Here is a 15,177-nt window from a genome sequence, read left to right as displayed (position 1 = left end):
TTTCTTTGAATTCTTTCTCTAACAAGTTGCTTGCCTCCATTTCATTTACTTCCTTTTCTGGTGATGCCTGCTTTTCTTTCATATGTGGGCTGTTTCTTTGTCTCCCCATGGTCTCTCTTTTCTGGGTGTCTGGTTATGTAGTTCTCTCTCTCCTGCGTTGATTTAAAGGCACAAAATACAACACAACCAGGTACAACGCACAAGGCACTGAACAGTAATATATTCATGATATTAATAACCCCAAATAAAGGTGACCACCAGTGAAAGGCAAATTAGAGGATAGGAGAGAAAGAAGAGAAAAGAAAAAAAAGAAGAAAGGAGTGCAAGAATGAAATTGGGAAAAGGAAAAAAAAAGTAAGTGAGAAAAGAAAGAGAATAAGAAAGAAGAGGGGAAAAAACTATATATATGGGGAGAAAACTCCAATAGAACAGCCACTAATCCCAACAAATGCCAGCAACAAGCACCTGGAGATGAATACAAACTACAAACAACAACCAATATCAAGTGAGGTGAGGGAAAACAGCGAAAAACATACGAAAACAAAACAAAACAAAAAAAGAATAAGCAAAATAATTTCACAAAGAAGCATAAAAAAATCGATATAATCAACAATCAAGCAAACAACAACAAAAGGACAGAGAAAAACCAATTTTTGGATAGTGAAGACAGAGAAGAGGGAGGTGTGTATGGACTTGGAGCAGGGGATTGGAAATTAGATATATAAGTAGGGTGAAATTTTAACCGGGGGAAAAAGAATAGGGAAAATCTAAAGCAGGAAAAGGGTAAGAGAAACAGGACAACAAAAGGGGAAAAGTTAGGAAGAGAGTGATGGCATAAAGGTAAAGTTGAGATAGAGTAAAATGATGCTAATGGAAAGATGAAAATAGAATGTAGAACACTAATCCCAAAGTAAAATAATGAGAAAATAAAATGATACTTTTTTTTAAAAAAGGTAAAATAGTAGTAGTAATAATACTGATTGAAAATAAAAATGTAATAATTAAAATGGTAAAATCAAGTGAGGAAAATAGAAAAAAAATAGTTTCTTAAGTAAAAGATGAAAAAAATAAAAATAAAAATGTGCAGTAGTGAATGTCATTCACTTCCTCTGTTGTTCTGTTTGGCACGCCTGTTTCCTAGTCAGGACAGTATTGAAGTTCCCTGCTTTCCACTGCTCCTCAGTGTTGTAAGCCAGTCCTGATTTTTAAGCAAGCAGTGTGTCTTAATTTCTTGTATTCCTTTATTTGTGATTACACAAGAGTCAATTTGTGATTCAACCCCTGGGTGGCAGTGTTTCAGGATTGACCTCCGGGTCTATAGGTCCTCTCTAGCCAGTGCTTAGATCCTGCTTTCCCTGTGGCACTCAGTACCGGTTTGTGGGAGTGGGTGGCCCCAGAGCTGGTTCTCTGATGGTTATTCCCCACTCTGATCCCCAGGTTCCAGAAAAACAGCTTTCCCATGCAGTCTCTTAGGGTGTTCCCAATTGGGTGATCCTATGTATTGGGCTTAGTAATCAGAAGCAAGGATTTAAAGGAAAAAGAAAAAACAAACAAAAAGCCAGCGTAAGTGTGCGAACTCCGGGGCTGTGCACAGGTTTGTGCAGTCTTTTTTTCCCCCTTGGGTCTAAGCAGCTGGCACACTTTTAAAATTTTTAGGCTGTCCTTTTGCGTCAAATCCAAATGGGTTGCTTTTAAGATTTCCTTTCTGTTAGCAGCTCTGAGGACCCCCTTCCACATTCACGGATCACGCCAGCCCCAACAGCCACGGATTTTTCTAGGCACAAACTTCCCCCGGTCTCCAGCTCCTGCCGTGCGCGTGTTTCTCTCTCCTGCCGGGACCAGAGATCTCACCTTATCCCAGGCGAAATCTGATCTTTCCGTGGTGGAGTATAGAGCTCCTCTGAATCTGCGTGTTTGCGCCAATTGGGGACTGGTGTTCTGGGGTTCGCAGCTGTTCGGTGGGTGCCTCAGTTGTAGATTTTCAGGCTTCCAATAACATCCACTTTCCCCTTCAAGATGGCACGGTCTCTGCTTCCGAGCCGGTCACTCTGGGAGGGAACCCAGCAGCAGTGGGGGCTGCCCGGTCATGGGAGTCCCGTCCAGCAGTCCCCCACCATCTCCTGGAGTAAAGCTGTCCCTCAACTCACCAACAAACACTTCCTGTGCAACCCTCAACTGTTCTTTCTATATGCTCCGGGACAAGGCTCGGGACACGTCTGTCTATTACGCCGCCATTTTTTCGATCTCTCTTTTTTCTTTTAAGTATATTTTTATTGATTTCAGAGAGGAAGGAAGAGGGGGAGAGAGATAGAAACATCCATGATGAGAGAGAATCATGGATTGGCTGCCTCCTGCAAGTCCCCCAATGGGGATCAAGCCCACAACCTGGGCATGTGCCCTTGACCAGAATCGAACCTGGGACCTTTCAGTTCACAGGCCGACGCTCTATCCACTGAGCCAAAAAAAGAATCATATAATTTGGTTGTATGAAACTAACTCTTTGTCATGGGTCATAATAAAGAATCTTACTAATATATACTTTTTTAGAGTTATCAGCTGTCTTCCATTTCTCTAATACAGTTTGTACTGTTGCTTTTAGTTGCATATGTGCTCAGCACCAGCAGAAGGCTTGCAGCCCCAAAAGGGGGTGGGGTGGAGAAAAGATGAGGTAGAATCAAACCAGCAAGAGAGGAAGCAGATGGGTTGTGGGAGATGACCCTGCCCCCATGTCGTTTTTGTTCGGGCTGCTACTGATCATATGTGAATCAGCAGCCAAGAAATTGGAATTGGTGATCCTAAAATGAAAAAGAAAGTTTGATCTTGACTCAGTAGAATTATAAATTTATAACACTAAAACATGATGCAGATTTTTTTCTTTTGGTTATTTTAAATATGTTTCTTTCCTTTGAAACATTTCAGAAAGTATTTTGTTTGAGATAAAACTTTAATTTTCTGAATAATATGATACCTTGATTCTGAGATAAATATTACTCTTTTAGGTTTTCTTGTTCATGCAAGTTTTACAGTAAGTAAAATTTTAGTAGTGTTCAGGAATTGGTAGAGGAGACTTAATACACGATGGCTGTACCTCACATTTTTGGATTTTGTCTCTAGTCTAGATTGTCAGAGTTTACTAGGACTTTCTCCTGCGCGTTATTTAACAATGAGTAGAAAGTAGTGTGTTTGCTAGAGAAATAAATCTTCCCAGTGTATATATCTTATGCAAAATAGTCTCTTTTTTGTCATTGCTTGTACTTGACTTTTGTTTGACTCATTTTCTAAGGTCAAGATAAAGGAGACCTTCCTATATGTTTCATCAAGTCTTCACTTTGTTCTATGGAAGAATCTTATTTTTTTACAAAATTATAAGAATATTATCAAACATATACAAATGTAGAGAGAATAATAGTATAATGAATCTTTTATACCCAGTACTTAGCTTCACCATTTATCAATGTTTTGCCCACACTTCTTTCATTTTCCCCTAACTAATTTTTATGGAAGAATTTTATTGTAATACAGTTTAATATTAGCATTTTTAAAGGACATATCCTGAAATTTTTGAAATCTCTAAATTAACACCATAGCATATAATTTACCCAATAAAAACACGTGGAGATAACTCAATTTGTTACTGAGCTATTAAAATAAATTCTGAATGAAACACCCACTAAAATAGTTTTTTGAATTGCTTTTTCTTTCATTACAGGCAGTGACAGGCACAATTGTGACCCAAGTTACTACAGAATTTGATACTTCTTTCTTTAATCTACTAAAAATGTATGTGTTCTAAGAAACATTACTTTTAAACTTCTTCATTATCTCTTCATGCCTAGCACTAGGCTTGTATTTATTTTCTTTTGGGGGTCATTTTCTACAGCTTCCTTTAAAAAATCATTTTCAAGGATACTGGTTATATGCATTAAGTGCATTCCAGGATTACAGACTCTTGCAGTTTAACTTCATGCTTCATTAGAAAAATCATGATATTTATTGTCTCTTTGGGAGTAGTAACAAATGTGAATGTCAGATCTCTGAATCTCAGAAATCCTATATAATAAAAGGTTAATATGCAAATTGGCCCACTGGCGGAACGACTGGTTGCTATGATGCACACTGACCACCAGGAGGCAGATGCTCAATGCAGGAGCTGCCTCCTGGTGATCAGTGCGCTCCCACAGGGGGAGCGCTGCTCAGCCAGAAGCCGGGCTCACGGCTGGCAAGTGCAGCGGTGGTGACAGGAGCCTCTCCTGCCTCCATGACAGCGCTAAGGATGTCTGACTGCTGGCTTAGGTCTGCTCCCGCAGGGAATGGGCCTAAGCTGTCAGTCGGACATCCCCTGAGGGCTCCTGGACTGTGAGAGGGCACAGGCTGGGCTGAGGACCCCCCCCCCCCCCCGAGTGCACAAATTTTGTGCACCGGACCTCTAGTAGTAGTAATAATAATCACATTCAAAGGAGGTCCTAAATTAGTGAAAGGTAAATTAATATTTTAAAAAATAGAAAATTTATTCTTTCAAGCTTGATGAATAATGTGGGTTAGCTTAGTAAATAGTAATAATAATAATAATAATTTTGTTGTTAATCCTCACATGAGGATATTTTTTCCATTGCTTCTCAGAGTGGGAGGGGGGAGAGAGAGAGAGAGACAGAGAGAGAGAGAGAGAGACAGAGAGAGAAACACTGATGTGAGAGAGACACATTAACTGGTTGCCTCCCAAACGTGCTCCTACTGGGGATGAGGAACAAACTTGCAACCCAGGTACATGCCTTTCATGCCTTTGACTGGGAATAGAACCTGAGACCCTTCAGTGTGCAGGCCAAAGCTCAACACTGGCCAGGGAAGTAAATTATCTTTATAAGAAGAAATCTTGGCAGGCCATTTTTAAATTATTGTGGAAAAAAAAATATAGCATTAAACTTACCATTTTAACTATTTTTAAGTATACAGCTCTGTAGTGTTAAGTATATTCACATTGTTGTACAACATATTTCTAGAACTTTTTCATCTTGCAAAACTGAAACATTAAACCCAGTAAACACTATTGCCAGACCATTTATTTTATTTATTTATTTTTAAATTTCCTTATTGATTATAGTATTACATATGTGTCCTTATTCCCCCCATTTACCCCCCAACCCCCCCCCATTAATGCCCTTACCCCCCTCTTGTCTGTGTCCATTGATTATGCTTATATGCATGCATATAAATTCTTTGGTTGATCTCTCCCCCTTACCCCCACCCTCCCCTACCTTCCCTGAGGTTTGACGTTCTGATCGATGTTTCTCTGTCTCTGGATCTGTTTTTGTTCATCAGTTTATGTTGTTCATTATATTCCATAAATGAGTGAGATCATGAGATATTTATCTTTCTCTGCCTGGCTTATTTCACTTAGCATAATGCTCTCCAGCTCCATCCATGTTGTTGCAAATAGTAAGAACTTCTTTTTTACTGCAGCGTATTATTCCATTGTGTAGATGTACCACAGTTTTTAATCCACTCATCTGCTGATGGGCACTTAGGCTGTTTCCAAATCTTAGCTATGGTAAATTGTACTGCTATGAACATAGGGGTGCATATGTCCTTTCTGATTGGTGTTTCTAGTTTCTTGGAATATATTCCTAGGAGTGGAATTACTGGGTCAAATGGGAGTTCCATTTTAAGGTTTTTGAGGAAACTCCATACTGTTCTCCACAGTGGCTGCACCAGTCTGCATTCCCACCAGCAGTGCATGAGGGTTCCTTTTTCTCCACATCCTTGCCAGCACTTGTCATTTGTTGATTTGTAGTTTGCCCACGGCTGTTCTAGCCCAACAGTTTAACTAGCGTACTTAAATGGAATGAAGTTTACTGGTTCCTTTCCTTGACTTTTCTAAACATTTTTCTAAGTCTTTCTGTATGTTTCATGGAGTCTTTCCAGTTCCTTCAGATTTTCCTTAAAATCTGCCTGTGTTGGGTCCCAGATTATCTTCATGTGTCTTTCATTTGCTTCTGTCTTTGTTCAGACAAGTATTTATTGAGTCCTCCTTAATGTGCAAATGCTACTAGTATCTACAGGGTCTCTCTACAGTTGTTACTATCTCAGTTTCTAATGAGAGGAATGAACTCATATTATCCGTGATTGAATAACTTTCCCTCCAAGATTTATTAAGATATAATTGACATACAGCAGTGTGTAAATAAGGCACATAGCATAATGACTCAACATACATATTGTGTCACCTATAAGTTTAGTTAGCATCCATAATCTGATATAGAAAACAAAAAAAGCAACAACAAAAAACACAACTTTTTTTTTTTTGTGATGAGAACTCTTAGGATTTACTATCTTAATGACTTATAGATATAGCATACACCCTGATGTAATGTTCGACAGGGTTTATTTATCTTATAAAGTGGAAGCTTGTACCTTTTGACCACCTTTATCCAATTTTCGCACTCCCACAAATCTGATCTCTTTGAGTTGGGTTTGTATTTTTTTTTTTTTTTTTGAGGGGGGGCTGTTTTTTTTTTTTGTTTTTAGATTCCATATATAAGTGAGATAATACAGTATTTGTCTTTCTCTGTCAGACTTATTTCACTATAATGACCTCAAGGTCCACCCATGTAGTCATAAATGGCAGGATTTCCTTCTTTGTTATGGTTGGATAATATTACATTGAATATCAACAGCTGTTTATTGAAAACCTATTACTGTGTGTGAAGCCACCTTTCCTATGTCTTAGGGCTGAAATTTTGATACTGTCCTTCTACAGCTCACTTAAGAGTTTTTGTTGTTTTTAAAATGAACATGTTAGTGTGTCATCCAAGTGCACACATGCGTGGTCACATATGTATCAGTGTGTGGAAGGGTATTGAGGACTACTGCCCTAAGGTGTTCAGGTTTCATGGGGTCCTTTGAATATCATAAAATTGAATCTTTTTAGTTTTACAAGGCTGCTGTTAAGGAAAGCAGACATGCTCTTAAAGTTTCAGTGGCAAAGAATACTGAGCCAAATGGATTAATCATGTATAACAATTGTTTTTTTCTCAGTACACACAGAGATAGGGCTTAAACGATGTTAAGTCATAGGTAAGATGGAAAAAAGTCCTGTGAAGGTTAGATTCTGGATTTTCTTAGTAGACATTTGTTGTTTTTTATTCCTAAAATTGTTCAAGCCCTTAAAAAAGTCTATTTCCCAATTTTGCCTATACTTCCTCTTAAAGTATTGAGCTCCTAATTTTTTTTCTGTTAAACTTGCCTTACTTATGTCTTCTTCCAGGTTGTTTTGAGCAGAGAGTTCTTCTTAATATCTTTATTCTTTTAAAAAATATACGTATTTTTATTGATTTCAGAGAGGAAGGGAGGAGAAAGAGATAGAAACATCATTGATTGGCTGTCTCTTGCATGCCCCCCACTGGGCATGTCCCCTTGGCCGGAATCGAACCTGGGACCCTTCAGTCCACAGACTGATGCTCTGTCCACTAAGCCAAACCAGCAAGGGCTATCTTTATTCTTTTTAATGCCACTTCCCCCCATCTTAATTGCTCTTATCTGGACCTTTTCCAATTAATTTTCTATTTTATGCAGTTTATCAACCAGAACTATACTCAGGTTTGGGCACACAAAAGCTTTACATGAAGGGCAATGTGATGGTCTTTTTAGTTTTCAATGCCTTTCTTCATTTCAAGACTTCTAATATATTGGTTTCTCCATCTGAAGCAAACTAAAGTCCTCACTAAGTTTGCAGGGAGCCGACTCCTAGATCCTCCTTTCTAAAGAACTATACCTTTTTCATTATAAAAGCAATATATAGTTTATTACAAGAGCACATAAGTGTCTTAGAGAAAATTTGGAAACTAAAGAAAGTAAAAAGAAACAAAACCTTGTTTTGAGTTTTGGTATACTTCCTTATAGTCTTTTTAACCTGTATAATATTTTTATATATTAGTATGCATTTTATTTTACTTTTCTGACACTTAACTTTAGAAAATATTTTATGCATTTTAAATGCTTTATAAAAATTGTTCTTAACTGCATAGGATTTGGTGTATAAATATATTCTTAATCCACCTAACCATGAATTCCCATGTTGTTGAAAATACTTTCCTGTTGTAAGTACTTTGTCATTAAAAATTCATTTTTTTTTATTGATTTCAGAGAGGAAGGGAGAGATAGAAACATCAATGATGAGAGAGAATCATTGATTGGCTGCCTCCTGCATGTCCCATACTGGAGATCTAGCCCAAAACTCGGGCATGTGCCATGACTGGGAATTGAACCATGACCTCCTGGTTCATAGGTTGCCATTCAACCACTAAGCCATGCAAGCCAGGCACTTTCATTTTTAAAGATCTTGTCCTTTCCCACGTTGCCATTTTTATTTTTGTTTTTATTATCCTACTAGAGGCCCAGTGCACGAAATTCGTGCATGGGGGGGGGTGTCTCTCAGCCCAGCCTGCACCCTCTCCAATCTGGGACCCCTCGAGGGATGTCCATCTGCCCATTTAAGCCCAATCCTGATGGGATTGGGCCTAGACAGGCAGTCGGACATCCCTCTCACAATCAGGACTGCTGGCTCTCAACTGCTCACCTGATCACCCCCTAACCACTCCCCTGCCAGCCTGGTCACCCCTAACTGCCCTCTTCTGCAGGCCTGGTTCCCCCCAACTGCTCTCCCCTGTAGGCCTGGGTCCCTCCCAACTGCCTTTCCCTGCAGGCCTGGTCGCCCCCAACTTCCCTCCTCTGCCGGCTTGGTCACCCCTAACTGCCCTTCCCTGCAGGCTTGATCGCCCACAACTGCCCTCCCTTGCAGGCCTGGTCCCTCCCAACTGCCCTCCCTTGCTGGCCATCTTGTGGTGGCCATCTTGTGGTGTCCATCTTGTGTCCACATGGGGGCCGGATCTTTGACCACATGGGGGCAGCCATCTTGTGTGTTGGAGTGATGGTCAATCTGCATATTATTCTTTTATTAGATAAGATAGAGGCCTGGTGCACGGGTGGGGGCCAGCTGGTTTGCCCTGAAGGGTGTCCTGGATCAGGGTGGGGGTTCCCTTGGGGCGTGAGGCAGCCTGGGCGAGGGGACTGTGGTGGTTTGCAGGCCGGCCACGCCCTCTGGCAACCCAAGTGGAGGCCCTGGTATCTGGGGTTTATTTATCTTCTACAATTGAAACTTTGTAGCCTGGAGCAGAGCCAAGCCTTTTGCTTGCTCTGTGGCGGCAGCCTTTTTTTTTATTTTATTTATGTATCTTCTATAATTGAAACTTCGTAGCCTTAAGCAGAGGCCTGGGCCGGCCAGGGTGTGCGGAAAGCTTGGCTTCCTCCATCACCGGGGGCAACCCTAGCCTCCTGCTCTTTCCAGCTCTGTGGCTGCTGCCATTTCTGTTTGGATTTATGTATCTTCTATCATTGAAACTTTGTAGCCTTGAGTGGAGGCTTAGGCCAGCAAGGGCAGGTGGAAAGCTTGGCTTCCTCCATTGCCAAGGAAAACCAAGCCTCCCTCCTGCTCTCTGTGGCCGTAGCCATCTTGGTTGGGTTTATTTGCATATTCGCTCCTGATTGGCTTGTGGGCGTGGCTTGTGGGTGTAGCGGCGTGATGATTAATTTGTATATTACTCTTTCATTATATAGGATTCTTGGGTACTATGATTAAATATTCATGTAAGCTACTACCCATCATTAAACAGACATCTGTATATTTATATTTCTTTATGAAATCTAATGGCTTGGGATTGTTTTCTTAAAGAAATTTTCTCCCCCAAATGGTTTTGGTAGTATATGACACTTTCATACCTTGTGGATACTCATTAAGTGTTATTTCTCAGGATACTTTCCCATAGTAATTGGAAGGTAACACTGATCTCAGCTATTTCTCCTTGGCCACTATTTCCTTTTATTTCATTGTATGTGTGTGTGCGCATGCTACCTTTATTTTAATTGTGTGTTGTGCTCCTGAGTGATGTGGTTGAGGACAGTTTCAGACTTTCAATCTCATGCACTCTGTGAGTGTAGTTAATTTAATAATGCTGCTATCTTATTTTACGAAAAGTTTTAAAGAATGGTGGTAGCTTGCTAATAATATAATTTATAATATTAGTATCCAGCTTATTCTCAGTAAAATAATCTCTTTACAGTGACATCTAAGCTTTTTGTTTTTCCTTCCATTTCCAGGTTGCCATCACGAAAGCCAAAGTGGATTTCTCCAGTGTCGTGTGCCTGCCCCCTTCCGTCATTGCTGTGAATGGGCTGGACGGAGGAGGGGCTGGCGAAAATGATGATGAACCAGTGCTGGTGTCCCTGTCTGCGGCCCCCAGCCCCCAGAGCGAAGCTGTTGCCAATGAACTGCAGGAGCTCTCCTTGCAGCCCGAGCTGACCCTGGGCCTCCACCCTGGCAGGAATCCCAATTTGCCTCCACTTAGTGAGCGGAAGAATGGTGAGTAGGCAGGGAATTACTGCATTGCCTGCTTTGACCCAGGGTCTTATTTTACTTTAGGTCTCTTAAAAGTTTCTTATAATCTTGTTCTTTCTTGTAAAACAGAGAAATAGTAAGTTTAGATGATCATTGTGAACCCAACATCTTCTTTCTGGGTTATTATAATTGCTTTTTAATTTGTCTTCCTACTTTTCTACTTCTCCCTCCTCACTCCTTCCATAAATTCATTAATTCAGGAAATATTTATTGAGCATCACTGTATTATAAACTGTGCTAAAATTAGGGAGTGATTTGTGTTGAATTATATGTAATTTATTTTCGTTGCTTTATAATAAATCCATTTTATGAATATATTGTAATTTGTCCATTTTACTTTTTTTTTTTTAATATATTTTATTGATATTTTACAGAGAGGAAAGGGAGAGGGATAGAGAGCTAGAAACATCGATGAGAGAGAAACATCGATCAGCTGCCTCCTGCACACCTCCCACCGGGGATGTGCCCGCAACCAAGGTACATGCCCTTGACCGGAATCGAACCCGGGACCCTTCAGTCCGCAAGCCGACGCCCTATCCACTGAGCCAAACCGGTCTCGGCATGTCCATTTTACTTTTGATGGATATTTGGGTTGTTTTCATTTGGGACTATTATCAGTCATGGTCCTATGAAATTTTTGTACATGTCTTTTGATATACTTGTTCAGATTTTTATTTGAAATATATATAGGTTATTGGGGAGAATACACACTTAAAACATTTTTAAATTTATTGAGTTTAGAGAGAGAGGAATGGGGGAGACAGAGAGAAATATCTATTTGTTGTTCCACTTATTTATGCATTCAATGGTTGTTTCTTGTATGTGCCCTGACCAGGGGTCGAACTCACAACCTTGGTGTATTGGGACAATGCTCTAACCAACAGAGCTACCCAGCCAGGGGCCACAGTTTAAATATTGGGAATTCCCAACCAGTTGAATCTTTCAATAAAATAGGCCTCCTTTAATGTCTTTTTTGTTTTTTGTTCATCCTTACTCGAGGATATTTTTTCCATTAATTTTTAGAGAGTGGAAGGGAGGGGGAGAGGCAGAGAGAGAGAAAAATATCAATAGGAGAGAGACACATAGATTGATTGCCTCCTGCCTGTGCCCCGACCAGGGCTGGGGATCAAGCCTGCAACCGAGGTACGTGCCCTTGACCGGAACCGAACCCGGGACCCTTCAGTCCTTGGACCTACGCTCTATCCACTGAGCAAAACCAGCTAGGGCTCCTTTACTGTCTTTCAATAGTTTTATAATTTTCTCCATAAAGGTCATGCAAATACTTTACTAGGTCTTTTTTTTGGGTAGACAATTATAAGAGGTATGTTTTTATAAAATATTTTGGACTGTTTGGTGCTGGGAAATTGAAATACCAAATCTTTTCAAAACTCTTGTGGCTTTTCTACACCTATGCCAGCTACTTGGCATAGCATAGACCCCCCCCACCTCCTTTCTTGTTAACTCTTTCTTGTTCAGGCATCACTTTTTTTGCAAAGCCTGTCCTAACTCATATTCATTGTTAGGTGTTTCTCTTTTGGTTTGTCCAGTTGACCTTTATCATCTTTATCACCCTATACTGGAGGCCCGGTGCATGAAAATGCATACACTGGAGGGGGGGGTCCCTTAGCCCAGCCTGCCCCCTCTCACAGTCCGGGAGCCCTCAGGGGCGAGAGGCGACCCGGTAATCAGGGGAAGGCGACGCCCCATCACAACTGACAGTCGGACACGCCTCTCGCAATGTTGTTGCTGCGGCTGCTGCTGTTGCTCTGTGGCATCTCTCTGTACTGTGGTTCATACTCGCCATGCTGGGGTTGCGCCCCGGGTTCATGAGTTCAAGGCCTGGCCCTGGGGGTTCAGGCCTCCCATTGCTTGCTGCTGCAGAGGGACAGCAGGTCGTGGCCCACTGGCTTGCATGGTGTTCAGATTCAGCAGGCTGGGCTAGAGCTGAAGGCCAGGCTGGCTGGCCACTTACTTGGCTGTGTGCTATTTGATAAGAGCTGCCATCAGCTGAGGGTTTGACTTGAGGATGTTGAGCATGTGTTGCTGCTGGGGGAGCTGGGAGACTTCAGGTCCACAGCAGGTCCTGCAGGGCACCTGGAGAGATGTTCTGAGGTGGCTGCACCTTGGTTCTGCATAGACATCATGGGTCTGGGCATGCCTCACATTGACTGTTGCTGGGGAATGGGTGCCGGCTGCCACTGCTGGGGCTCGGGGGGGTGGGCAGAATAACAGGCCCACTGACCTGGTTGGGTCACATTCAGGCCCATGGAGGCCATCTGGCTCTCAGGGGTCACTGTGCCTCAGGGGCATACCGTTGTTGGTGCTCACCCAGTACAGATGCTGCTGTTGCTGTGCCTCACGTGCAATCTGCCGGGCACCTCCACTGCTGCAGGTGGGCCTGGACAGGGGGTGGTGGGGCTGGCACCTGGTTAGCGGGCTTCCCAGTGCAAACTGTGGAGGGGGGCTGAGTTCTGGTCATGTTTGAGAAGCCGGCTAGTGACATGCTCACAGTTGAGGTCGGGGGCTGTGGTGTCCAGGGTGTGCTGGGATGCAGTGTGGAGTGCCAGGGTGGTACTGAAGGAGGGAAGGCAGACTCGGCTGAGGCACGATGTGGGTGTTGATGGTGGCATCCGCTGGCACATGAGCTACGCGTGCTGCCAGCGGTGCTGTGTCTTCAGCTGGCAGAGCTTCTGCTTAATGTTGAGGTAGTAGGGAATGGGGCATGTGTTTTCTTGGCAGTGTTTGGCATGGTAGCAGCAAACGGCCATGAACTGCTTGCACACTCCGCAACCTCCATTGGTCTTGCGCTGGCAGCCCTTGGTGTGCTGCACAACCCATCTCATCTTCTGGCAGGACGGCTGCGGGCAGTTGACATCGTGGTACTGGCGGGCATGCCTCAGGGACTGGATGCAGCACTGGATGGCCTGGCGTCGCCACTCCCAGAAGCTCCTGACCTGCGGCTTACCTGCCACCCTTGTGGGAGCAGAGACAGCCCCGCCTCCTCTGCTTCCGCTCCCCCACCTCCTCCGCTCTAGCTCCGTAGTGGCAGTTACCGCCTCCTCCCCAACAGCTCCCTCAGTGGCGTCAGCGCTGTTTCCTGAGCAGTCAGCAGAAGAGCTCTCAGGACCATCTCCTGCCTAGACTCGCCAAGAAAGAGGCTGTTTTGGAGCCAACTTTTATTGTACTTGCCGTGGCGATGAAGCAAGCATTCCGCCAGGCCGGTCACGCTGCCTGCTCTCAGTGGCCGACCCCCGGGATTGGAGGACTCCGGCAGGGAAGCCGCTCATGCTGCCTGCTCTAAGCGGCCACCCCCAGCGGGGCTGAGAGGACTGGGCACTTCCATCTTGTGGCTATGGGTGCCGGCATCTTTTGTGACGGAGTGATGGTTAATTTGCATATTACCCTTTTATTAGATAGGATTATAATGGTAATTATCCACTCAGCAACATGAGTGACCCTTTGAAAACTGAAATCAGACATTGTTACACTCCTCTCAAAACTCATTAGTGTCTTCCTAAAGACTTATGATGAAATTATAGTTCTTACTAGAGGCCCGGTGCACGAAATTCATACACGGGGGGTGGGGGGAGGGTGTCCCTCAGCCCAGCCTGCACTCTCTCCAATCTGGGACTCCTTGAGGGATGTCTGGCTGCCCGTATAGGATCGGGCCTAAACGGGCAGCCAGACATCCCTCTCACAATCCAGGACTGCTGGCTCTCAACTGCTCGCCTGCCTGCCTTCCTGATTGCCCCTAACCACTTCTGCCTGTCAGCCTGATCACCCCCTAACCACTCCCCTGCCAGCCTGATTGATGCCTAACTGCTCCCCTGCCAGCCTGATTGCCCCCAACTGCTCTCCCCTGCAGGCCTGGGTCCCCCCCAACTGCCCTTCCCTACAGGCCCGGTCGCCCCCAACTTCCCTCCTCTGCCGGCCTGGTCACCCCTAACTGCCCTCCCTTGCAGACCTGGTCCCTCCCAACTACCCTCCCCTGCTGGCCTGATCACCCACAACTGCCCTTCCCTGAAGGCCTGATCCCTCCCAACTGCCCTCCCCTGCTGGCCATCTTGTGGCAGCCATCTTGTGTCCACATGGGGGCAGCCATCTTGTGTGTTGGAGTGATGGTCAATTTGCATATTACTCTTTTATTAGGTAGGATGATGAGGCACTGGTATCCTCTCTGACCTGATTTCTTATCTTTGTTCTCTCACTCACTCTACTCTGTTCCAGCCACACTTGCTGTTTCTCGAACACATCAGGTGTGCTCCTGTCGCAGGGTCTTGGTACTTGCTGTGCCTATACTGAAGTTCCTGCACAAATGTCATTTCCTCAGGGAGGCTTTCCCTGCCTGTTTTACAAAATAATGCCTCCCGTTACTCTCTGTCCTGCTCTGTCTTCCCAGCACTTACTATGATGTGTGTATTTGTGTGTTTATTATCTATACCACCCCCACTTTAATAAATTTCATAAGACCGGAAACTTTATTTTGCTCACAGGTGTATATTCAACTCCTAGCTCATTAAATATTTGTTGAATGAATAAATGAATGGTTTACTTGTATTTTTACATCCATAGTGGGACAAGTAATGAAAACTCAAGCAGTTTTTATTTTGGGAAATAGTGGACACTCAAGCAGCTTTTGTGTGTTCTTTTCCCATTCCTAATTTCTACTTTTTTACCCCCATATTGTATAGACTTTAACTAACTTATATATGTTAAGGGGAAATAGTTAA

At 43.3% G+C, this 15,177-nt stretch overlaps 1 protein-coding gene across 3 annotated transcripts in view; it reads left to right on the top strand.

Annotated features, from left to right (window-relative positions):
* Positions 1-15,177, top strand: part of MRTFA (myocardin related transcription factor A) — a 200,263-nt gene that overhangs the window by 62,651 nt on the left and 122,435 nt on the right. For all 3 annotated transcript variants that reach the window (XM_080659691.1, XM_080659692.1, XM_080659693.1), the window contains one exon: positions 10,150-10,411. The gene's annotated coding sequence lies outside the window, so the exon portion shown is untranslated. The remainder of the gene's footprint in view (positions 1-10,149; positions 10,412-15,177) is intronic.

This window comes from Plecotus auritus, assembly GCF_963455305.1.
Source record: "Plecotus auritus genome assembly, chromosome: 3".
NCBI lineage: Eukaryota > Metazoa > Chordata > Mammalia > Chiroptera > Vespertilionidae > Plecotus > Plecotus auritus.
This window is presented reverse-complemented; position numbering and strand designations above follow the sequence as displayed.